Source organism: Aethalodelphis obliquidens, unplaced genomic scaffold (assembly GCF_003676395.1).
Source record: "Aethalodelphis obliquidens isolate GAN/ISIS:26980383/991018 unplaced genomic scaffold, ASM367639v1 scaffold9, whole genome shotgun sequence".
Taxonomy (NCBI): Eukaryota; Metazoa; Chordata; class Mammalia; order Artiodactyla; family Delphinidae; genus Aethalodelphis; species Aethalodelphis obliquidens.
This window is the reverse complement of record NW_020837953.1, coordinates 27,709,401-27,733,061: the sequence shown is the minus strand read 5'-3', so window position 1 is coordinate 27,733,061 and position 23,661 is coordinate 27,709,401. Positions and strand designations below refer to the sequence as shown.

Sequence of the window (23,661 nt, the reverse complement as noted above, 5' to 3'; positions counted from 1 at the left end):
GAGCCTGCGCTCTAGAGCCCACAAGCCACAACTACTGAGCCCGCGCGCCACAACTACTGAAGCCCGCGCGCCTGGAGCCCGTGCTCCGCAACAAGAGAAGCCACCGCAATGAGAAGCCCATGCACCGCAATGAAGAGTAGTCCCCGCTTACCGCAACTAAAGAAAGCCCGTGCGCAGCAATGAAGACCCAATGCAGCCAAAAATAAATAAATAAATTTTAAATAATAATAATATTCAGGAAAAGTCTGAAAAATAAGAGACACTTTTGCCCATCCATTAAAATATTACAACGTTTTAGAAATTAAAAAAAATATGGCACTGGCACAGAGGTTTTAAAACGTGCCTGGGATTTTGTATTAATTGGGTATGGTAAGGTGACAGACGCAAACACAGCTGCCTTTGAAAGAAGAGTTTGCTATTTACAGTTCCCAAGAGGAACGGGCATGCCCTGCCATGCTGGGCCAGGTAAGGAAACAATCAGTGTAGGTCAGGAGGAAGGAGTAAGGGGAAACCACCAGCCAGAGGTTTACTGCGATTTTCACAGGAAGAAATGGGTGAGGCAGGGTAAACCGCTAAACAGGTTTAGGATTGAATAGTTTGAGTAATTTCAGCAGCTCTGAGAGTGGTCCCTAGTTGTGTGTTGCCCTGGGGTGATTTAGGGCAGGGGAATGTTGGCCTGGTGTTTGAGAGGGAGATAGAGAAGGTGGTTGGATCAATAGCTATGGGTTTGGGATTGGCTGCCTTGTGTATGCATACTTGGAGACAACTTGTTTACCATCTCTAGGAATTAGCTAGCCCTGGGAGGGGCAGTCTCTTCAGGATTAGTAAGACCCCAGGATGTCAAAGCATCCTGAAATACAGAAGAAAAGTTTTTTAAATGATTAGTACAACACAGCGGACATATGACAATGAAACAGAATAGAAAGATGAGACCAAAGTGCGTAAAAGAATTTGATATGAGGGACTTCCCTGGTGGTCCAGTGGTTAGGACTCTGCGCTTCCACTGCAGGGGGCATGGGTTTGATCCCTGGTCGGGGAGCTAAGATCCTGCGTGCCTCGCAGGCAAAAAAAAAAAAAAAAAAAAGGAAAGAAAAAATTGATATGACAAAGATGGTTTTCTAAATCAATGAGAGTTTGTTCAATAAGTAGTGCTGGAACAATTTCCTAACCACTTGAGGAAAAGTTGTTAGAATACTATCTCATAAAATAAACGTGAGATGGCTTAAAAAATCTAAATGAAATGATAATGTGCTAGCAACATGGGCAGGTGATTATTTTTTATAACCTTGGGGTGGGGGGAACTTTGCCAGTCAAAATTACAGGGTAAGTATGCCCCCACACAGTCTTTGGGACATACTTAAAAAGTATTTCTTGTTTATCTGGAATTCATGTTTAACAGGGCATCCCGTATTTTTATTTGTTGAATCTAGCAACCTGGGGAGAGGAGACTTTTCTCAGGAAAACAACCAATCAACTGCACTGACAATCAAATAAATGAAAATAAAAATAATGAGAAGGAAGTTTTACCTTATCAGGTAAGTGAAGAGTAGAAAATGGTCAAATCCAGTATTGGTGAAGGTGCGGGGAAATAGGCAGGGCCACTCTAGCCAGCACTTTTACTCTTGCTTCCTTAGTGGGTCCAAACCCACAGACACTTGGCACTCGGCATCTGCTTCCTCACCCTCCATCCCTCAACCCACTGTAGCCCAACTTCTGCCACTGTCACGCCATTAAACTGCTCTTGCTCGTCTGGAAAGCTGAACAGGCATGTCTCAGTTTGTCTTATTCAACTCCTTTGACACTGTTCACCACCTTCTCCTTCTTGAAGCATCCTCTTCCCTTGGTTTCCATGGCCCCTCATACCCCTGGTTTTCCACTTATTTTCCCATCCCTCCTTCCCAGTCATCTTTCTCTGTCCATCTCTTCAGTGTTGGCACGTCTCCTGTTTCTCTAGCAGGTCCTCTTGCCTCACGGTCTCCAGGAGCAGAGCAAGGACTCTCCCACTCACATCTGTCTTCACAGCTCCAGACCTACAAATCCAACTGTTTCCTAGCCTTTGATGTTCCACAGGGCACCTCAAACTCAAATGACCAAAAGGAAAAACATCATCTTCACCCCCAATCTTCCCCATCGCAGAAAAAGCCACCACCACCTAACCAATAGTTGAAACCAGAAACCTGGATGTCATTGTTAACTGCCTTCTCTCCTCTCCTGCTCTACCCACATCCAGACCATCACCAAAACCGCCATGTAAACTCAAACTTAAACTTCTCTCATGTCCATCTACTAATTGTAATTTCCTCTGCCACCGCATCACCCAAACCAACTTCAGCTCCTCCCTCCATCTCCCTCACCTCCTATGACCCAACAGAAAAGCAGGCAAAGTGTGAGAACCGGACATTTGCAAAAGAAATTCAAATGACCAACAAACATGAGAAAGTGATCAACATTGTGAGCCATTAAAAATACATCCAGGGCTTCCCTGGTGGCGCAGTGGTTGAGAGTCCACCTGCCGATGCAGGGGACACGGGTTCGTGCCCCAGTCCGGGAAGATCCCACATGCCGCGGAGCGGCTGGGCCCGTGAGCCATGGCCGCTGAGCCTGCGCGTCCGGAGCCTGTGCTGCCCAATGAGAGAGGCCACAACAGTGAGAGGCCCACGTACCACAAAAAAAAAATACATCCAACTTAAAAATTAATAAGAAAAAAGTGAGACGCTCTTTTTGCCTTACAAAATCAGCAAAGGTAAGGAAAATGATAATACATTGTACTAATGAAGATCTGGAGAAATGGGAGATTCTCAGATTGGTATAAACCCTTTTGGAGAACAATTTTCAGTATGGTCAAAATCCAAAATGAGCAGAAACCGTAACCCAGAAATTCCTCTTCTAGGAATTTATCCTAAGGAAATTATTAGGTGTGATATGTGTGGACCATAAAGTTCATTACAGCCCTGTCTATAAGAGCTAATACCCACTGAGCACTTACTCTGGGCATTTTCTCATTTAATCCTTACAGCAATCAACCCTAGGAGGCTGGGAATATTGACCTCCTTACACAGATGAGAAAACTGAGAATAAAATGAATAACTTTCCTCAGGACAGTTATAAGTATCAGGGCTCAAACACAAGCCTAAAAGCCCACACTCTGCTATTTCCTCAACGTGAAGGCCTTGACCTATGGAGGGAGCAGGTTCAGGAGAAATATCTTCTGCGTACCTCCTGCTTGGGTGGGTCAGTGGGGAGGGGTAGTGCAGCACGTGGCAGAAGGGACATATATGGAACCACGAGGGCAGGTCCAGAGTCTACATGGAGGCCTGGAGGCAGTCATCAAGTTGTGGGGAGGATGCCTAGGGCTCTTGTACTTGCATGGAAAATATGTTTTTACTTAGCTGGCTTGGGGAAGGTGATGGATATTACAGAGAAGTGTTTCAGTTAGGAATTGGTCAGGTGGTAGGTAAGCCAGCTAACAGTGGCTTAAGTGAGTCAAGGGATTTTATTTTGTCTCCAGTGACCTTATGGTGGCTTCTTCTGTCTCCTGCTCTGTCATTCTGCTGCTCTGTCATCACAGCTACAGTAAGGAAGAATGAGGAATGGGTTTGGAAAACACAACTAGCAGAGTCTTCCAAGGGGGCAGGGGGTGGGTGCGTGGGGGGTGGAGATAAAGTCATCAAGCCATGCCTTGTCACCACCACTATGGAGCTTTGCTTAAAAGAAAACACAAAGTCTAAGAGCTTTCAAAGTCAGCTGGTGAGAGGAGACACTGAGGGAGGCTTTGGAGAAACCCTGTATCTTCAAAGCTCCCCTCCATTTCTGTATCTACTGGATAAGCAGTCCTAAATTTGACTCTTGGCTCCCTGAGAGTATATGATATAGCCTTAGCAGGTGCGTTGGCCTTGTCTGGATGGGCCGAGGCACTAGGCAGGGTTCTCCAAGAGCCTTCCATGGGGGCGGGTGGGGGGAGGGCCTCAGCTGGAGGACAGCTGATACCACTTGGAGACAATAGTTTACTAATTAGTTTGTAGAACCTCGTACTGGTAAACTGGCTCTACAATTTTTTTTTTATTTAAAACACCACCATGATTTATAGCATTCTCTGATTGCCAGTGTGTAAGTACTTCCACTCTGACCAATTTCAAGCTACGGTATGACAATCAACTTACAGAATTCCTAAATATTTAACAATCAACTCTTGGGAGGCTATACATGCCAACTCTAGTACATCACTCCTGTGAGCCCTTCTGCGGGGACCCCCAGAAATAACTGCGGGGACCTTTGAGGAAAGACTGAGGATTTGCCATCCCATGAACGGGACTGAAGTCATTACAGGTTGAATATGAAAAGGCAATCAGGCAATTAAACCCAACTTTGTAGTAACAAGCTGATGAGGTTAGATACTTGGGCTATATTTGCATTAAAATATTTTAATATGCATTCTCATTATAACATAGACAACTGTGCAGATCCATTTATTCAGCAGATATTTATTGAAAACCTCCTCCCTGCCAGGGACTATTTGAGACACGAGGGACGAATACAATGAATAAAATAAAGTTATTGTCCTCCTTGAGTTTATACTCTAGTGCATATGACATAAGGTCAGGAAGTTATCATTGTTAGGAAGAAAATTAAAGCAGAGTAGAGGATAGAGAATGAGAGAATTTTATTTTAGGGAGTTCAGGGAAACCCTCGCTGATGAGTTAACATTTGAGCAGAGGTGGGAATGAAGTGAGGGAGGGAGGCGGGCTCCCTCTGGGGGGAACACTCCAGGCAGAAGCAGGAGCACCTGGGAGGATCCTGAGATAGAAGCAAACTGGGCATGAGTGAGGAACAGCAGGAGTCCAGTGCGGCTGGAGCTCAGTGAACAAGGAGGAGTGTGGTAGGAAATGAAGTGAGAGAGGTAGGGAGAAGCTACATCATGGACACTATGCACAGAGTTTGCATTTGATGCTAAATGTGATGGGAAGACATCGGAGGGTTCTGAGCAGAAGATAACGATATCTCCTTTGCATTATAAAAGGATGTTGTGTCAACATCATGTGGGTGGTAAGAGAGGAAGCAGAGAGACCAATTAGGAAGCTATTGCTACAGTTTGGGTGAGAGATGACAGTAGTTTAAGCTAAGGAAGTAGAAGTGGAGGAAGTAAGAAGTGGTTAGATTGCAATACAGTTTACAGGACTTAACGGGAAATCAAGATATGAGATGAAGTAAAAAGAAGATGAGTCTTAGAGAAGCTCAATATCTTTGTGGTCTCTGCCCAAATTCTTGGGATTGGTAGGGAAGAGCAGGTGGAAAGAACTAAGAGTTCAGTGGAATGATGATATGTCTTTATTTTGTCTTCATTCCTGAAGGATATTTTTGCTGGGTGTAGAATTCTGAATTGACATTTGTTTTCTTCCAACATGTTAGGCATTGAGGAGAAAATCAACCATAAAGGTGACATTTTCAGACAAACAAAACTGAAACAGTTTGCCACTAGAAGATCAAATACACTAAAGACATTCTAAATGTTTTGTTACAGGCAGACAAAAAATGATCCCAAGTAAAACGTCTAAATGAATATTGACTGTAAATAATGGTAAGATTATCTTGAGGTTTAAAAAATAAATATTTCATTTGAAAGGCAAAGATTGCCAGAGTAGATAATAAAAATCCAACTATATATTGTCTATAAGAAATATACCTAAAGAATAAATATACAAAAAAGGTTGACAGTGGAAAGGTAGAAAAAGCATGTACAAATACTAAACAAAAGAAAGCTGACATGGCTAGATTCATTACAGAATAAAATAGACTTTAAAGCCCAAAACATCTCATAATGGAGAGGGGTAGTCATTTCATAATGATAATTTACCAGGAAGGTATAACAATTCTAAATTTGTATGAACCTAACAACATGCTTTTTAAAAGGTATAAGCAGGGCGAAGCAGGTTCTGTACTGAGACGAGCAGTTCCCCAACTGTGTAGTGGACAAAGAATCACCTCTTAGTGGCTGCTGCTCCCAGGGATGTGTACTCAACGAAGCCGTGGGCCTGGACCCACGGAGCACCTGCGTTGTTTGGCAAAGAAGCACAAGACTCCAGGTTGGATTGGCAACCTCTAAGCCTCAGCTGGAAAGAAAGCTTTGTGGGCCCAGTGTGCTTCTCTTGGGGCTGAGCCGACAACAGGCAAACCTGCAGGTCGAGAGCACGTGACATCAGATAGTGCTGGGCCTACTCCCTTACAGAGATGACCCAGATCTCAGACCTCCTGGACATTCCCCAGGGAAGACTTGGTATTTAGGTTTCAAAAGGGTTATATGAGGGACCTTCCAGGCCCCTTGCCCACAAATCCCTCCCACTCTGTGGCTGCAGGAAAGGGAATTTAAGGAGCCCTATTTCAGGAGTTGGGACACAGCGCAATTTAAAGGAGAGAGGATGGGCTGTAGTACCAGGCAGAGCTCCATTCAAATCCCAGTGTTGTCAGTCACTTGCTGGATGATGTTGACAAATAACCTTTGTGAATTGCAGTTTCCTCACCTATAAAACAGAGATTATAACTGTATTACTTTATAGCATTCTTGTGAGGATTAAATTAAATAATGCTTGTGAAGAGTTTAGCATAGAACCTGGTACATAGGAAAAAAGTTGTACCATTATTATTATATTTGCCACAAGTTTGCTTATAATAACAACAACAACCAAAAAATGGAAACAACCTAAATGTCGATCAATGGGGAGTTGGTTAAATAAAGATGTTACTTCCATATATACAGGTGGTGTCTGTGAGGCCCTTTAAAATTACAATGCAGATCTATACTTGTTAATGTGGAAAACTGTTCATGTTATTTATTATTTTGTAGGGAAAAAAACAGGATTTTATATCAGTATATATAATATGACCTGATTTTATGTTTAAATGAAGTTTGTATAAAGGTATATAGATGTATGTATAATTATATGTATAAGTGCTTAGAAAAATGTTTGGAATGAGATATACCAAACCATAAACAGTGGTTATTACTGCAGGGTAATGTACACGGGTACATTTCTTTTCTTTCTGCTTATCTGCATTTTAATTGTTTTAATAATGACCATGTGTGATGTGTGTAATAAAAAGAATAATAAAGGAAAAGATAAAAATTTGTGGTCTAGAACAAGAAAGGACTCCAAATGAGGTCGGCCCAACATAAAGCAGAGTAAAAAAAGGAATGAAGGGTTTTTTTTGTTTGTTTATTTTTTGCAGTACGCGGGCCTCTCACTGTTGTGTCCTCTCCCATTGCGGAGCACAGGCTCCGGATGCGCAGGTTCAGCGGCCATGGCTCACGGGCCCAGCCGCTCCGCGCCATGTGGAATCTTCCCATACCAGGGCACGAACCCGTGTCCCCTGCATCGGCAGGCGGACTCTCAACCACTGCGCCACCAGGGACGCCTGAAGGGCGGTTTATTTTAAAGGAAAAGGAAGCTTCATCCAGCTTTTAAAAATTGTAGTAAAATACTTATATGTGGAATCTAAAATATGAAACAGAATCAGAGACATAGAGAACAGACTGGTGGTTGCCAAGGGGGAGGGGTGTGGGGGAGGGATGGAGTAGGAAGTTGGGGTTAGCAGATGTAAGCTTTTATTTATAGAATGAATAAACAACAAGGTCCTACTGTATAGCACAGGGAACTATATTCAATATCCTGTGATAAACCACAATGGAAAAGAATATTTTAAAAAGAATGTATATATATGTGTAACTGAATCACTCTGCGATACAGCAGAAATTAACGCAACATTGTAAATCAACTATACTTCAAATAAAAAAATATTGACTGAAAAAAAGAGTTCAGGTAGAAAAGATAGTACACAGAATGGGAGAAGGTATTTGCAAATCATATATCTGATAAGGGACTTGTAGTAGAATATATAAGGAACTCTACAACTCAATAATAAAAAGACAAATGATCCAATTTTTAAAAATAAATAAAATTGTGATAAAATATACACAACATAGAGTTTATCGTTTTAACCATTTTTAAGCGTACAGGTAAGTGGCATTCAGTACATTCACACTGTGTGCAGCGATCACCACCACCTTCCATCTCCAGAACTTCCATCTTCCCAAACTCAAACTCTATACCCATTAAATCTGCCCATCCCCACTCCAACTAACCCTTGGCAACCTCCACTTTACTTTCCGTCTCTATGAATTTGACTACTCGAGGCACCTCATATGAGGAGAATCCTATATTATTTGTCCTTTTGTGTCTGGCTTACTTCACTTAGAATAATGTCTTCAAGGTTCATCCATGTTGCGGCATGTGTCAGAATGTCCTTCTTTTTTCGGGCCAGATAATATTCCATTGTATGTCTACACCACATTTTGTTTATCCATTCATCCACTGATGGACATTTGGCTTGTTTTCACCTTTTGGAGATTGTGAATAGTGCTACTGTGGACATCGGTGTTTATCTGGCTTTTTAATGGAAGGCCTCCCTTTGTCAGTCGTCTGTGTCTGGCCTCTCTCCAACTGCCAAACAGGTTGAGATTCACCCAGCATTTCACAGGCAGCTAGTGAGATCCAGGAACTAGGCTAAGCGCTTTTAATCCATTGTTTATGAAAATCCCCCCAAAAAACCCTGTAAGTGAAGTAAGCACAATTATCCCAATTTTACAGATGAGGCTACTCAAGCTCAAAGAAGTCAAGTAACATGCCCAAGGCCACTGTAACAGAGATGCAGGATGGGCTAGATTATGCTATAGTGACAAATGATCTCAAGATCTCAGAGACAGGTGGTTTTTTCTCTGACAAATAATTATTTCTCACTCATGTTACATGTCATCATAGGTCAGCTTGTCCCTACTCTGTATTATTGTCACTCCAGGCTGAAGGAACAGCCCCTCTCAGGGACATTGCTGGATTCATGGTAGAGAGAAAAGAAAAAGATAGCAGACCACAAGCTAGCTGAAAACATCTGCTTAGAAGTGACACGGCCATTGACACCCACGTTTTATTGACCAAATCAAATCTTATGGCCACTCCTGAATTCAATAGGGCAGAGATGTAGTATAACCCTCCCCCAGGATGGACAGTGAATGGTTTAAACAGAAATGTAATCTACTGCAGCTCCACAGCTGGGGATGCTCCTGGAGCTGAGAGAAATGACAGTAAATCCACGCCCCAGAAGTGTTCTATCTCCGGAGGACTGACCCACATCAATCCAACGCAAGGGAGACTATAGACAAACAGGAGGTCAAGACGTTTGTCTACAGTGAGAATTGCAAAGGCCACAGGGATCGGACACGTGGGTCCTTTGGAAACAGTGTCTTTCCCGGAGTGAGGGCTCCTGAGGATCCTGCTGTAACCAGGAGGCTGTTGGTGACCCTGCAGTCAGCACTGCAGAGTAACAGGTAGGGCTGGAGGCTCCTGTGGTAAAACACAAGACAGGTCCAGCCCCCCTAGTTCCCTGAAATACTGCCATCTTTTTACTTTCATGTAGAAAAAGTCAGTCAGTGTGTGCCTGGCACTGTGCTAGCAAAAATTCCCCAAGGACCTCCTTGGAGCCCTATAAGTGGAGATTATTCAGCCTGTTTAACAGGGGGAAATGGGAGCGAGATGGACAGGGATATATATACATCAATACACACATTTTATATGGGTACATTATATCATATATGTAATGATCTTGCCTGCCTACATTTTATATATATACATAATATATATATGTTATACATAATATATTATATATGTGTGTGTGTGTGTGTATAGTAGGCAGACAAGATGAGAGAAAGGTCAAAAATGGGCAGAAAAAAATCCAAAAATGGGCAGAAGACCTAAGCAGACATTTCTCCAAAGAAGACATACAGATGGCCAAGAAGCACATGAAAAGCTGGTCAACATCACTAATTATTAGAGAAATGCAAATCAAAACTACAATGAGGTATCACCTCACACCAGTTACAACGGGCATCATCAGAAAATCTACAAACAACAAATGCTGGAGAGGGTGTGGAGAAAAGGGAACCCTCTTGCACTGTTGGTGGGAATGTAAATTGATACAGCCACTATGGAGAACAGTACAGAGGTTCCTTAAAAAACTAGAAATAGAATTACCATATGATCCAGCAATCCCATTACTGGGCATGTACCCAGAGAAAACCATAATTCAAAAAGACACATGCACCCCAATGTTCATTACAGCACTATTTACAATAGCCAGGTCATGGAAGCAACCTAAATGCCCATCGACAGATGAATGGATAAAGAAGATGTGGTACATACATACAATGGAATATTACTCAGCCATAAAAAGGAACGAAATTGGGTCATTTTTTGAGACATGGATGGATCTAGAGACTCATACAGAGTGAAGTAAATCAGAAAGAGAAAAACACGTATATTAATGCATATATGTGGAACCTAGAAAAATGGTACAGATGAACCGGTTTGCAGGGCAGAAATTGAGACACAGATGTAGAGAACAAACGTATGGACACCAAAGGGGGAAAGCCGCTGGGGGGTGGGGGGGTGGTGGTGGTGTGATGAATTGGGAGATTGGGATTGACATGTATACACTGATGTGTATAAAATTGATGACTAATAAGAACCTGCTGTATTAAAAAAAGGGTTTTTTCCTAGTGGTGTAATTATGTATATTTAGATTTTTTAAAATTATTTTCTGATCTGTATTGAGCACATATCAGTCTATAATTGGGAAACACTTATTGAAAATTAAAACAATTCTAAAACAAATTAGTGGGCTGAAGAATTGCAACAGTTATGGGAATTCACCCTTCCTGGATTTTCTACCCAAACCCCATCACAGCAGTCCTTTTTTGGGTGCCTGCTGTCTGCCCAGATGGCAGGTGTTGCGTCTACAGTGAAAAACAAGATGCAGACACGTCCTCACAGAGCTCCCAAGGTGGGAAAGACAATGAATCTGTGGTTTCCATCAAGCGTTATGGAGGCTGGATAAGTGAGGGTGGCGAAGAGCTTTTCCCCAAATGCCCAGTGACCAAGAGGTTGGTCCTCCAGACAGAGTGTTTCAGAGCAAGGGTTTTAGACCTGAATTCAAACTTCTAGTTTCATTACCTTAGCTCTGTGAGACCCCCACTCCCACCCCAGGCAATAATGAAACCTCTCGGCTTCAGTTTTGCTCTCTGTAAAATGGGTCATTGTAAGATTAACTGAGATAATGCATGTAAAATCCTGAGCTCGGTGCCTGGTCCACAGGGAGCTGCTGTTTTTTTTTTTTTTAATTGTGTTGGGTTTTCGTTGCTGCGCGTGGGCTTTCTCTAGTTGCGGTGAGTGGGGACTACTCTTCGTTGTGGTGCGCGGGCTTCTCATTGCGGTGGCTTCTCTTGTTGCAGAGTACGGGCTCTAGGCACGCAGGCTTCAGTAGTTGCGGCACTTGGGCTCAGTCGTTGTGGCTCACAGGCTCTAGAGCGTAGGTTCAGTAGTTGTGGTGCACGGGCTTAGTTGCTTCGCGGCATGTGGGATCTTCCTGGACCAGGGCTTGAACCTGTGTCCCCTGCATTGGCAGGCGGATTCTTAACCACTGCGTCACCAGGGAAGCCCAAGTCGCTGATACTTAAGACATTTGACCCAGGACTCCCAAATCCAAGTTTGTTGCTCTTCTCAGCCCATTGCACTGCCTCTAACTAGGAGCAAGGCGTAATTCCTCAGTCACAATGGTGCTCCCTGCAGTGTGGTAGGGACTTTATGTCCCTGCAAAATAATGACTGGCAAGAAACTGTTGTCTCTAAGAAGACAGAACAGGGAGGCAGGGGTGGGGAGACTGCATAGCCTTCTGAAACGTTTGAAAAAATCATTTTCTTGTTCATGAATTCTTCTCAGGCTTAAAAATATGGGAATGAAATTATTTTAATAATTTGAATTAATGAACTCTTTAGTGACTCCTTCAGTGGAAAGCTCTTTTCCCTCCGCAGAACTCGGTTCTCCTCAAAGCTGAGTCTGAGGACCACCTTTATGGGAACCTGTGCTCCCCCTGCCCCCTCCACTGGTTCCAATGAATCAGAATTTCTGGGGCAGTGGAGGAGGGAGAAGCCAGCTTAGCCTCACTTTTAATTAGCTCCCCTGGTAATTCTCCAAGACACCAAAGTTAAAGAACCACTGCTTTATGAACCCTTTGGCATATCAAGTGCTTAGAAATGTTACTTTCCCCTCAGTCTGCTTTCACTGAGATGATATCACAGTCCAGCAGGCCAAGAGAACCCACCTGTAACTTTGACATTATTTACTGTGCAAACTAAAATTATTCACCCTGTCATCCGTTGTCATACCAACATCAGTGGTCAAATGCTGCCTCAACGGGTTAAATCAGCATAATGGTATTCTACGTAAATATATTTTTTAAAAAATGAGCAGGCTCTTTCCACTATATTGCAGACAAGCTCTAAGATGTGTAAAGTGAAAAAAATCAAAGGTACAACGATGTGCTTAGCCTGCTAGCACTGTATAAAAGTGCTACACACACAAGATATACACATATGTACTGGTATATGCAAATTTTAGTGTATGCAAATCTCTGGAAGGAAAAACAAGGAACTGGGGTGGGAGGAGTTGTGGTTGCCTCCAGGAAGAGGAAGTGGAGATATGGGTAAGAGAAAGACTTTTCACAGTGCTGTGTACCTACCCTAGCTCTTGAATTTTAAACCATCTGAATGCATTCCTTTTTCAGAAATAAACTCAAATGTGAAAGCATGCTGCCCGCGTGACGCCGTCTCTAAGCTGCTCTACATGCATAAGCCTCATTCTCAGCTCATCCCTATGGCTCCCTGTTCTTCAGACTGTCTTTTCATCTAAGGCTCTCCTTCCACGGAGTCAATCACTGACCTTGTCCATCCGCAGACATATTTTGACCAGACTGTTAAGCCAGACAACTCCACTGGCACTTAACATTCCAGTCCGGAGGCAGCACACTTGCAAAAGATTTCATGGTTTTAGATTCTGGCAAGAGGCAAGAGGTCAGTGTGCTTATGTAAGCCAGCATCGCTTCTCCATCGAGACGTGCTCAGGAAGATAAGGTGCCCCTCAGCCTGCCACTGCACCACGGCTCACATAGGACCAGAGGCAGCCTTGAGACCCTTGAGAGGGAGGGAACTGAGTCCCCATCCTGATGAGGGGCCTTGACCAATCCTAAATTGATTAGTTTCAGCCAAAAAGTGAAACATATTATTAAGAATAACACAAGGGAGGGAATTCCCTGGCGGTCCATTGGTTAGCACTCTGCGCTTCCACTGCTGGGGGCCCGGGTTCGATCCCTGGTGGGGAGCTAAGATCCACAAGACGCGTGGCCAAAATAATAAAATTAAAAAATTAAAAAAAAATTAAAATGCTGTTAATGGACACTTCGCAAATGCATCCAAGTTTAAGAAAAAAAAAAAGAATAACGTAAGGGTAACAGGATCCAGCCATTCCACTCCTAGGTATTTGTCCAAGAGAAAAAGAAACATTATGTCCATATGAAGACCTGTACAGGAATGTTCATAGCAACTTTATTTGTAATAATCCCAAACTGGCAACAACCCAAATATCCAACAAATTGTGGCAATCAATCCAACGGAATACTACTCAGCAATAAAAATGAATTAACTACTGATACTTGCAACAACATGGATGAATCTAAAAAACAAATTGCTGAATGAAAAAAGCCAGACCAAAAAGGAGTGCATGATTTCATTTATAAAAATCTCTAGAAAATGCAGGCTGATCTATAGTGACACAAAGCAGATTAGTGGTTGCTCGGGTTGGGGTAAAGGGGGATGAGAGGGAAGGATTACAAAGAAGCAGGAGGAAACTTTCAGGGGTGATGGAGATGTTCACTATCTTGATTATAGTGATGGTTTCACGGGTGTATACATATGTCAAAACTTATCAAATTACACACTTTAAATATGTGCAGCTTATTGTATATAAAACCTCAGCAAAACTGTTTTTTACAAAAAGAATCATGGAGTATCATGTGGAACTCAAGTTCCAGAGGTTATGCTTTTTGGGTTGAAGGAAATGTTCTATATCTTGATTGTGGTGGTAATTACACGACTGTACACAGCATTAAAGTTCATCAAATTGCATACTTAAAATCAGTGATTTTTGCTGCATGTAAATTACGCCTCAATGAAATTGATTTTTACAAACAGGACATACACGTGGGCACATCCACACACACACCTAGACCAGGTTAGCAACTGGACCCCAGGGACATCTGATGTCCACCAGCCACTGCTGCAAATATACTCTCTTCATCTTTCTCTCTCTCTTTTCTCTGGCTCTCCATATGCCTACATCATTCTTCTCTCTCTCCAGTTCTTTGGCCTGAAAGGCAGAACATTCAGCAGCCAGTACTCTCTGAGCTTTATATTGTAAGGCCCAGGTATCAAAAAAAAAAAACAAAAAGGAACTTCTCTCTGAGTCAAGTTGCAAAATTCATGGAGAAGGATTCTGATTGGTCCGTTCTGAGTTGTGTGTTAGGCCTTTGTTCACTTATTCAAAAATTACTGATCAGGGCTTCCCTGGTGGCGCAGTGGTTGAGAGTCCACCTGCCGATGCCGGGGACACGGGTTCGTGCTCCGGTCCGGGAAGATCCCACATGCCGCGGAGCAGCTGGGCCCGTGAGCCGTGGCCGCTGAGCCTGCACGTCCGGAGCCTGTGCTCCACAACGGGAGAGGCCACAACAGTGAGAGGCCCGTGTACCGCAAAAAAAAAAAAAAAAAATTATTGATCAGCACTTGCAGACACTGTGCTAGGCCCCAGGATCCCTCAGAGAATGAGACTAATGAAGTCTCTGCCCCAGTGGAGCTTACAATCTAGTGAGGAGGCAGGCAATAAACGAGCCAACAAATAAACACTCCCACTTCAAATCATGGTAAGTGCTTCAAAGAGCAAAACTGAGAGAAAGGGGATAGAGAGTGATGGGGCATGGAGTTATCTTAGATAAGGTGGCCAAGGATGGTTTCTAAGGTGGTGATATTTGAATAGACATGAAGGATAAGGGGTCAGCTCTCCAAAGATCTGGCAGAAGAGAAGTTAGAGGGAACAGCATGTGTAAAGACCCTGGGGCAGGTCTGTGAGGCCAGGTGGCTGGAGCATAGTCAGGATAATGGAAGGAGATGAGGCCAGACCATGTAGGGCCTTGCAGCGCAGGGAGAGGAAGTTGCATTTTATTCCCAGTGTCTTGGGAAGCCTCTGGGGCAGTTGAAGCAGAGGACTGGCTTGATGTGAGTTTTGTTCAAAAGCTCCTTTGGCTGCTATGAGAATAGGTTGTAGCAGGGCACCAGTAGAAGGCACATATTGAAGGCACACCAGCAGGACTTGCTAACGGGTTGGGTGTTAGGGAAGGAGGGAGAAGGTTAGGGAAAAAAGATGGTGTATAGGCAAAGAAAAGAATAAAGTGGATAAACGTGGCCGAGGTGGAATCCTGCTTACTAGGCAAGACATCTCCCACCGTGATCACATGGCTGAAGGTGTGGATGGGGTGAACAAGCAGTCAAAGTAATACATGTCTATTTTAAATTCCCTCTCTAAGCCCCAGTAAACTGGTCTGGAAAAGGAGATGGTTGGAATAGCTTCAGTGGTTCTCAGTGAGGAAATACCCATTACAGAATGATGACGTTTAGAGGAAGGGGCCAGGGGTTCTAGACATCTGGAAAATTTAGGATATCCCACATAATACAGAATGGTCCCGTGATCCACTTTCAAATGCCCCACTGCACATTTATAAAGATGAAAAACCTATAAAAATATCTGAGCCTAGAATCTATATCCATTTTACATACAAGCATGGTTTTTAAAAATACTTCCCAGGAGTGCAACTCAAATGAAAATCAAGGGATTTGGTCTGTATAGAGAATTGCTTTTGAAAGAGCTTGTCACCAATAGCAATGCTCATAGTTTCTGAAGTGCAACACATAGCCATCAGTCTACATTTATAGCCGTGGCCTCCAGGGTGATTCTACGTGTAGATGCAAACATCTATTGCAGTCACTTCTAGGGTAATCACGCCTAAGTGTTTAAAAATTTTAAATACATTTTATTGTGCATTACTTTCTTTTATTTCTTTTTTTTTTATGGGTAGGAAATTGTAATCCTAAGAATATATATAGGGCTTCCCTGGTGGCGCAGTAGTTAAGAATCTGCCTGCCAATGCAGGGGACACGGGTTTGAGCTCTGGCCCAGGAAGATCCTAAATGCCACAGAGCAACTAAGCCCATGCGCCACAACTACTGAGCCTGTGCTGTAAAGCCCGCGAGCCGCAACTACTGAGCCCGCGTGCCACAACTACTGAAGCCTGTGCGCCTAGAGCCCATGCTCCACAAGAGAAGCCACTGCAATGAGAAGCCCATGCACCACAACGAAGAGCAGTCCCCTCGGGCTTCCCTGGTGGTGCAGTGGTTGAGAGTCCGCCTGCCGATGCAGGGGACACGGGTTCATGCCCCCGTCCGGGAGGATCCCACGTGCCACGGAGCGGCTGGGCCCGTGAGCCATGGCCGCTGGGCCTGTGCGGCCGGAGCCTGTGCTCCGCAACGGGAGAGACCACAGCAGGGAGAGGCTCGCGTACCGTAGAAAAAAAAAAAAAAAAAGAAATTAATGGAGGGCTTCACTGGTGGCACAGTGGTTAAGAATCTGCCTGCAAATGCAGGGGACACAGGTTCGCGCCCTGGTCCGGGAAGATCCCACATGCCGTGGAGCAACTAAGCCTGTGCACCACAACTACTGAGCCTGCGCTCTAGAGCCTGCGAGCTGCAACTACTGAGCCCACGTGCCACAACTGCTGAAGCCCGCGCGCCTAGAGCCCGTGCTCTGCAACAGGAGAGGCCACCACAATGAGAAACCCACGCACCGCAAGGAAGAACGGCCCCCTCTCGCGGCAACTAGAGAAAGCCCGTGCACAGCAATGAAGACCCAATGCAACCAAAAATAAAAATAAATAAGTAAATAAATTTTAAAAAAAGAAATTAATGGAGAAAATGTTAGGAATGCATATTAAACTTAAAAGTGCATCCTGTCTGTAGCCATTACATTGTAAGCAGCACCAAAAAAATTGAAGAAATAGTCCTCCAGCATTCAGAAACTATTTTCCAATTCCACAAAGAAGTCACATCATTGATAAATGAGTGAAGTTCTAACATAAGTCTTCACTGTTCTACTTTTGTGTCTTTAACAAAAGGGAAAATATCGGCCATCATTTATGGTGGGTTTGTCAATTGCAACCATAGTTTGGCTAGGATATAACAGTTTGGCAAAAATCAACAAAAGCATTCTGTGAGAATTAATTGGCTATATGGAATTTACAATAAAGAGTAATGCATATTTTATTACTTTAAAATTGTACGTTACACATCCTTTATACAGTAAAATGTATAGTAAACATATGTGTATATGTATATATGTACATGTGTAGATATACACACATGTACACACAATTGATTTCCCCCCAGACATTGTTTAACCTCCTGACTACATCAGAGGCAACAGTCTCACTCCTATGGGAATGGGCCATTGGATTTAAGGCAGTAAAGGCCTTCGATGCCGAGCGGCTGGAGGAGGCACTGAATCTGCCAAGGACGAGAGAATGACAAGGGTGGGCCTTCAAGGTCCAAGGAACTCCATGCATTGAGTGATGGGGAGAGCAGCAGAGGAGAGCAACAATGAGGGGTAGTGGTTGTAACAGCTTGAAGATAACTGTCTCAAGCTGGTATTACCCAAGGGCAGAAGAACAATGGTCTGCACGTGGCCACAGAGAGCCGACCCCTCATCTCCCACTGGCCTTTGTAGTACATGGGTCATGGGAGAATGAGCAGTTTTTGTTCCTTGAAGTTGCAGAGAAAACAGTGCCCTCAGGGGACAACTTGGTTTCAGTTAATAGTAACAGCTTCCACTTACTGAATGCAAGGGGAGTATAGCGCAGTGATATCATCAGGGTTTCTGAGTTAGACATTTCAGGTTAGAATTCTAGCTCTGCCACTTACTAAATGTGTGATACTGGACAAGGTACTTACCCTTTCTGAGCTTCCATGTCCTAACCTGTAAAATGAAGGTAATATTATCTACCACTCAATAGATAATACACTTAAAACACTAAGCACAGTGCCTGGCACATGGTAAACTTTCAATAAATGTAAATACTATTTTGGCTTTGTAAGTGGAAAAGGAAGATACATAATTATATAAATACAATTATACATGGGGGTAAGGAGGGGAAAAGACATACCATATAATAATGGTTGTCCCTGGATGTCAGGACAATGAGGTTTTTTTTCTTCACATCCTCTGTATTTCCCAAAACGTCTAAAACAAGACAATTTTGACTTTCATTTTTTTTAAAAAGTATTTTTTAAAGCAAGGAGTGTGCATAGGAAGAAAAATCATTAAAAAAAAAAAAAAGAAGACCAGTGTTATCTCAGGGCATGAGAAAATAAAAGTCTTCTGCAGGATACGCAGGCCTAGCATCTGGGCAAATTATTGCAAAGGGCAGAACAAAACACTTGCAGGGTTTAGTATTTCCAAGTCATCCTTTTTCACCACTAAAAAAAATTGATAAGTTCAAAGGCTGTCTCCTCTTCTCTATTTTCTGTCTCATCCTGTGATTTTTAGATTTCAAGAGGATTTGCAGTAATGAATAAAGGTGCTATAAATTAATCTAAACATGATTCAAATCTCTAATTTATGTATTCATTAAAATTTTACCTGTTATCAATCTTAGGGTTCCAGGTGTTAATGGCAACTCTAAGTGAAAGTCAAATATAATCATTTGCATAAAAGCATTAGAAGATGATTGGTATTTTCATGCAGCTGTGATCTATTCTGCACTTCTAGAGCTGAAAAAAAATGTTTCACGAAAAACATTTACCTATGCTAATCCTCATGAAATTGCAGAACATCCTCCAGTTTTCCATGTACTCAGTTACGTTTATAGCATTTTCATTACTGGAGTCACATTTCATATTTCCAGATTTTAAAAGGCATTACTATTGTGCACGCTTGAAAATTACGCTGATTTCCACACCATTCCTTGAATATTTGTGTTCTGTTCTGACAGGAAGATAGAGATTAACTCTACTTGTGTTAACAAATTCCTGTTTGTGTGTCTTAGCATGATTTGGGGAATATATTCCAATTTCAAGGGGCCTAAACTTGAGGTGTCCTAAAAAATAAGTCACAGGGCTTAAGCAGAAAAGAGTTTTCAGAAAAGTGATTTATCTATGCTGAATAAAAGCTGTAGCACTGCCAGCTCAGATCCAGTTATAATTGCTAAAGCATGTCCAGGCTGGTTATCTAATGGCTCTGCAAGAATTTAGGCCACGCATTAATGCACTGAAGATAAAATCAATTTGAAAATTTCTTAAATCAAATACCAATCCTGGAGTAATACTCTCTGTGCAGGAGAATCAGCCAACAGTAATAGGAAGCCAATTATAAACTATAAACCACTCTGCTCAAATGTCCTGGTTTGTTAGTGGTGGGGCCCATTACACACAGTTTGCACAAGTTGAAGCCAGTGGCTAGACAGAACTGCTGTACACAGACACATGTGCTCCTCTCTCCCCCGCCCCCAACATTTAACATAAAGATGCAGCTCAATTAATAGGTACTGAGTACAAAAACCCACAGCAACATGCTGAACATAAACATCTCGCCGTTCTACTCTAGCAGTACAGTCAAGCAGTTAGCAAAGAGCAGAAGCCTATGAAGATTAAATGAGATAATGCAAGTGAAATTCTGAGTCCAGTCATACTCAGCAGAAATTGGCTAGTAATATCTCCTTGTGCCTCCAACTTCCTGACTGCCCCAACACCAAATTAGCAAAGGAGACGGATGCCCCAACACTAAAAACACCTCTCCTGGCCTATTGCAAGCCATCAACCTACTACACATAAATGGTCTCTCACCTTCTACTCTCTTCAATACATTCTCATTCATTCAACTGTTATTTATTGCATGCATAGTATAAATCAGCCACTGAGTTTACGTAAAAGGTATGGTCTCTAATTTAAGGATTTCTTGAATAAGCTTTTTAAGTATAGATCTGACCATGCAATTCTTTGTTTACCAACCTCCAGAGGCTCCCCATTGCCCAGAATAGATTCCCAACTCAAGACTGATTCAGAATGACCTTAGTGATGCCTGGACATGGATACTTTGAATAAACCACATAGTTGAGTCTGATGTTTCCTCCTGATTAAAAACAGTAAATAAACTTTCAAATTTCTTGTTATGATATGCAATACCCTCTACGATATGACTCCCATCTTCCCAGCCTCCCAAAATCCACACAATTTGGCCTCTGCCTGAATTTCACCTTCATGGGACCTCCCTGGCGGTCCAGTGGTTAAAACTCCACGCTTCCACTGCAGGGGGACAGGGTTCGCTCCCTAGTAGAACTAAGATCCCGCATGCTGCGCAGCTCAGCCAAAATATAGATTTCACCTACACTGCTTGGAAAGTACTTCCACTGCCTTCACGTAGCATTTGCACATAGTAGCCTCCTTCACCTTCCTCAGAGATCTTCCCTGACCATCCCACCTAACTCCACACATAACCCCAGTCACTAGCCCCTTACCTATTTTACTTTCTTCCTAGCTTCACAGTACGAACCACTATCTGAAAGTGTATTACTTATGTGTACCTATTTATTCTCTATCTTCTCCACTAGAATTTAAACCCTGTAAGGGCAACATCTGTCTTATTTGCCACCATATCCTAAGTGCTTAGAATAGTGTGTAGTATGTGGCAGGTGCTCAAATACCAAGTAAATCATCACTCTTCCTATAGGTGCTATAATCACAGCACTTAACATGATATTTGTATAATCCCTTCTAGTCAAGGCCCTACTGGTTATTAAGAAACTGATTCAGGGGCTTCCCTGGTGGCGCAGTGGTTAAGAATCCACCTGCCAATGCAGGGGACACAGATTCGAGCCCTGGTCTGGGAAGATCCCACATGCCACAGAGCAACCAAGCCCATGTGCCACAACTACTGAGCCCGTGTGCCACAACTACTGAAGCCCACGTGCCTAGAGCCCGTGCTCCGCAACGAGAAGCCATCCAATGAGAAGCCTGCACACCACAACGAAGAGTAGCCCCCGTTCCCCTCAACTAGAGAATGCCAGCGAGCAGCAATGAAGACCCAACTCAGCCAAAAATAAATTTTAAAAAGTGACTCAAAGTACTTCTAACAAAGATGTGATGGTAGAAGCCTGTGGAATTTCCTTGTTTCTATTTTCTAAGGTTTTTTTTTTTTTAAAGTCTTAAGCGGAGAGTGAGGATGAGAAAGATGTTAAAATGTAAGAGCTTTCAAGGGGACAAAAAGAGTAAATGGGATAGAGAAACACAGTAGGATTGTCAGATGGTACTAAGGTCTACTTGAGATCATGACTTTAAACACAGAAACTGGGCTTCCCTGCTAGCGCAGTGGTTGAGAGTCCGCCTGCCAATGCAGGGGACACGGGTTCGTGCCCCAGTCCGGGAAGATCCCACATGCCCCGTAGCGGCTAGGCCCGTGAGCCATGGCCGCTGAGCCTGCGCGTCCGGAGCCGCAACGGGAGAGGCCACAACAGTGAGAGGCCCGCGTACCGCAAAAAAAAAAAAAAAACACACACAGAAACTGTTCCAGCAAGTTCAGTTGCGTAAGTGCAGAGAAGGCGGCATACTGAACTTAACCTAAAATGGAGTTCAACCAGACAAGTATAATGAAGCAACAGTTGGGGCAAAGCAATTTACTATGTAGCCAATAGTAACTCTAACACTGGACCACAGAATCTAAGCTGCATAATGAAGGACATGAGGTGAGAGTATCAGTGAATTATAAGTCACATAGTTCTGTAACCACTCACTCTGTTTAAGTCTACATATCTGGCTCCTCTTCTGGACTGAGGTCCTTCCTCCAAAGTGGGATCTGTGTCTTACCTTTTCATTCTTCGTACCTCACCACATGAATGTGTTATCTGGATGATGTTTTACCCATGGCTTAAAGGGAAATTTCCCACCCCCAAATCCGATATATAAACTTCCTCCTTTCTCACTGTTCTTCAAAGTGTTCAAGTAAAGTTTCAGTGCTTCATCAAAACCCTATGGTGGGCTTCCCTGGTGGCGCAGTGGTTGGGAGTCCGCATGCCAATGCAGGGGACACGGGTTCGTGCCCTGGCCCGGGAAAATCCCACGTGCCGCAGAGCGGCTGGGCCCGTGAGCCATGGCTGCTGAGCCTGCGCTCCGCGACAGGAGAGGCCACAACAGTGAGAGGCCCACGTACCGCAAAAAAAAAAAACAAAAAAACCTACGGTAGGACTTTCCTGGTGGCACAGTGGTTAAGAATCCAACTGCCAATGCAGGGGACACGGGTTTGAGCCCTGGTCCGAGAAGATCCCACATGCCGCGGAGCAACTAAGCCTGTGTGCCACAACTACTGAGCCTGTGCTCTAGAACCCACGAGCCACAACTACTGATCCTGCGCTCTAGAACCCACGAGCCGCAACTACTAAGCCCGCCCACCGCAACTACTGAAGCCCACATGACTAGAACCCCTGCTCCACAATGAGAAGCCACTGCAACGAGAAGCCCCCGCACCGCAATGAAGAGTAGCCCCCGCTCGCCGCAACTAGAGAAAGCCCGTGCACAGCAACAAAGACCCAACACAGCTGTAAATAAATAAATAAATAACCCTATGGTATAGGACTTCCGTGGTGGCACAGTGGTTAAGAATCCGCCTGCCAATGCAGGGGACACGGGTTCGAGCGCTGTTCTGGGAAGATCCCATGTGCTGCAGAGCAACTAAGACCATGTGCCACAACTACTGAGCCTGCACTCTAGAGCCCGCATGCCACAACTACCAAAGCCTGCACACCTAGAGCCCGTGCTCTGCAACAAGAGAAGACACTGCAATGAGAAGCCCACGCACCGCAACGAAGAGCAGAACCTGCTCGACACAACTAGAGAAAGCCCGCGCGCAGCAACGAAGACCCAACGCAGCCAAAAATAAAATAACTTAAAAAAAAAAAAAACCCCATGGTATAAACACAACCTTTGAAAAGAGACAAGATGCTGAATTCCTGCAGTGTTGTGTCCAAGAACTGAACCAGAAAATGAACCAGATGTATCCCAACTACTGTTAAGTCTGCCCTTACTGAACACCTGGGAGGCATGAAATCTTCGAACTTCCCAACCTCTAATTATTTCACCTCCGAAGTAATTATTAGCGGGATCCAAAACAGGCCTTGAGAATACCAAGTTTTCTAAGGAGACAACTCAACCTGAGGGTGGAGAACAAATGCACAGACAAAGAGCATGTAAAATATGTTTTATTGTTCTTTAAAAGGGCTCAGGGTTTGGTTTTAAATCAGGCTGCACACCTTTCATCAGTCTGACATCTCCCTCACCATGTCAAACTGGCTTCAGCTAGCAATACTTCATTAAATCCAAAAGAAAAAAATGTTTAATTTTGAAGAAAATCCAGTTCTGAGAACAATTAACATTAGTCTGTAATTTAAAACAAAATGAGGGCTAATGTTTCATGTTGTTTTATATACCCTTCTCCTCATACAGAACCAGGAATGTAATTTTCCCAACTCAGGCAGGCACTGTTACTGGTGGATACTGCTCTCTCTCTCTCTCTCTCTCTCTCTCACACACACACACACACACACACACACACACACTCTCACACGCTCACTCTCCCTTTCTCT

General features: G+C 43.5%; 1 long non-coding RNA gene across 2 annotated transcripts; it reads right to left on the bottom strand.

The window, feature by feature from the left end:
• Positions 1-2,669: 2,669 nt before the first annotated feature.
• LOC113621905 (uncharacterized) lies at positions 2,670-20,934 on the bottom strand. 2 transcript variants are annotated; one of them, XR_003433347.1, is made up of 4 exons: positions 18,196-20,934; positions 17,984-18,008; positions 6,428-6,515; positions 2,670-6,170 (listed from the first exon to the last, which is right to left on the bottom strand). It is a non-coding gene; the product is annotated as an uncharacterized LOC113621905 (long non-coding RNA). The 2 variants fall into 2 exon arrangements; XR_003433348.1 differs by lacking the exon at positions 17,984-18,008.
• Positions 20,935-23,661: the final 2,727 nt, after the last annotated feature.